We start from the raw sequence: 2663 nt of genomic DNA, 5'->3' as shown, positions 1-2663 counted from the left end.
TTTGTTTGTTTGTTTGTTTGTTTTGCCAACCATCCAATGACACAGGCAAGGGCAAAAACTTTCCTATCATTTTGAGTCTCAGCTTCCAAACATAGGTTTGTGAGCTGGTCTCGGATATACTGCAGAAGAATGACTGAGGGTTTTGTAGACATGCTGATTTCTAAGCTCCAAGACCGGAAATTCTGATTTACTCTAAAATGAGGCCCAGGAATCTGCATTCTAAATCAGCAAGAGATTCCGATGTGTATCCAGGTTGAGAACCACTGATCCGAGGCCATGGTTATTTTTCTGTGTGTACTTTATTATACTTTCTCACATATGTTCTGTCTCTATCAACTTCATGTTTACACCATTAAGTCACAAGGAGATTGAGAGAAAGGACTGAGAATACCTTTATCCTCGTCTCATGGACTCATCAGCCACTTCCTTTTATATTTTGAGACTCTCACTGCACTAGATGTTATAAAAATGTCTCCCTGCTTTCAGACGGGTCTTTGGGTTTCATAAAAATGCACTTAGTATTTAAGATAGCAGTGAAGTATTCCTACTTTAAAACAGAAAATGGCAAATAGGATTCATCTGGTATATTACCACCAGCTGATTGGCAGGGGCCGTCTGGAACACCAGGCACTCTGAGGAGAAGCCCAGCTCAGGGAGAAGGCATGCTGAGCTGATTCAGCGAGTGAGGCCTGGCCTGAGTACAGTCTAGGGACAGTCAGAAAGATGTCACTTCCTTCCAGCTCCTTTGCAACGTATATTACCTCCAAGGGAGAAAGAGAATTCAGAATTGATTGAAAAGTGATATTTACATGTAAGGTTTTCATTCATACTTCAGTTGAGAACCTGTTTTCCATTTTTGTTATTTTCCTAACTAAACTGAGGGTTCGTTCGAGAATCTGGGTGTTCCGGGTCCAGATAAAGTAGAAAACAATCTGCAATAAGATCAGAAAATGCTGAGGCTCTGGGCTCCGTGGAAGGGCACATAGCACGCAGCACTTCCTTTCTCCCACTCCGGAATGCAAGAAGCTAGTTTGTGTGGTTTCTTCCCGTCTGGGCACCATCAAGGACAGACTGCACGTTGAAGAAAGGATTCGCTCTTGGCAGCTCTTGGCATTCCCTTTCCTATCCTGCTGCCTTCCCTGGAACTATTCCTTGCATCCTAAATGCCCTTCCCCACCCTCCACTGTGTTTTTATTGCAACCCTTCCAATTATTTAAGGTCCAAATCAAGAGCTACCTCCTAACAGAAGCCTTGACAAAAGACTTGACATTCCCAGTTGGAATTATTCTTCCACAATATTTAGTGACTTTATAAAAGCACTCCTGACTGTCTGCCTTGTTAGCCTCGTTAATTGTGTGCTTGTCTACCTCTCCCCCTAGTTGTGAGCCCTTGGAGAGTAGAGACAGAATCCTATCCCCCATTAGAGCCTCACAAGCTAGCATACTGAGCTGCCCTCGTAAGTACTCAATTGAATGAAACTGGCAATGCAGCTAGGCTTTGTTCTGTAAAAGAAAATAAGGTATGGGGTGAATCCTTCAAAGGAAAGTCTTCTCTGGATTTTATGCTCTTCCTGATGCATTTGCGAGCAGGGAAGCCTACGTGAGAAAATACCCTAAGCATTCATCCTCCAAGACTCTCCCCCTGCTTCTTGGGGGAGATGATGATGCGGAAGGACCACTTGACTCAGGGGGCCCCTAACTAAGGCATGTTCAAGGAGGTTTGGTTTCTGGGAAGACTCTTACCACCCTTTGGAGAATGCAGGCTCTGCTGAGAAGCATAACCTGCAGAGATTAGCATAGTAGCTAACACCACACCTTCCAAAGATGGTGCCTGCCTGAGATACAGTCAGCAGGGCAGCCAGGGACCCAGCAGCCAGCCCCTCGCCGGCCTTCCCAAGCCTGAGAGATCAGAGCAGCTGGGCTTCTGTGCGCTTCTGTGCGCAGATACCTGCACTGCCATCAGGCTAGACCCGGAGCAGGGGAGCAGGGGAGGGAAGCAGGAGGGAGGGGGGAGCCTGGGGTCCACCAACAAGTAGGTGCTGAGTCTGGGACGTCAGCAGCCGCCGTAGAGTCTGGGTTTGTTGCCTGGCCTTCCAAACATGGTTCATTCCCTCCTGGGTAATGAGTCCACAACATGGCACTGCCCCCCATTCAGCTGGGGTTCCTTGAATGATCCCGGGACCAACCAGTGGGGTTTCTTTCCTATGGCACAAGTCACCCAGGAAATGGAAAGGATAAAGGTCACACACATCATTTGGCTTTTTCCCTAAAAACCAGTTCTCATAAAATTAGAAAATTGTGAAGCTCATGAGTAACTCTATGATCGTATATTCCAAGCTCTTCATTTTACAGATTAGGAAACTGAGACCCAGACATGCCAAGTGATTTGCTCAAGGGCCTCCATCTGGTTCGTGGTGGAGAGGGGGGATGAGGCCCAGGCTGTCTGCTCTCTAGTCCAGCATTATTTCTACCACAAGCTTTAAAATACGCTAATTACTGATTACTAGCTTTTACTCCACATAGGTCAGAAAAGTGATTTTTGACGAGACACTGATTAAAATGATAAACCTATCCAAATGTTGTTCTCTAAGTTTCCTTTTAGCTCTCAAAATCGTCCTGGACAGACAGTTTAGGTTTTGCTAGGAGAGAAGATTAAAGGAAAAA

The sequence above is a fragment of the Ailuropoda melanoleuca genome, chromosome 18 (genome assembly GCF_002007445.2).
Source record: "Ailuropoda melanoleuca isolate Jingjing chromosome 18, ASM200744v2, whole genome shotgun sequence".
NCBI classification, from domain to species: Eukaryota; Metazoa; Chordata; class Mammalia; order Carnivora; family Ursidae; genus Ailuropoda; species Ailuropoda melanoleuca.
Note: the sequence above shows the minus strand (reverse complement) of the source record.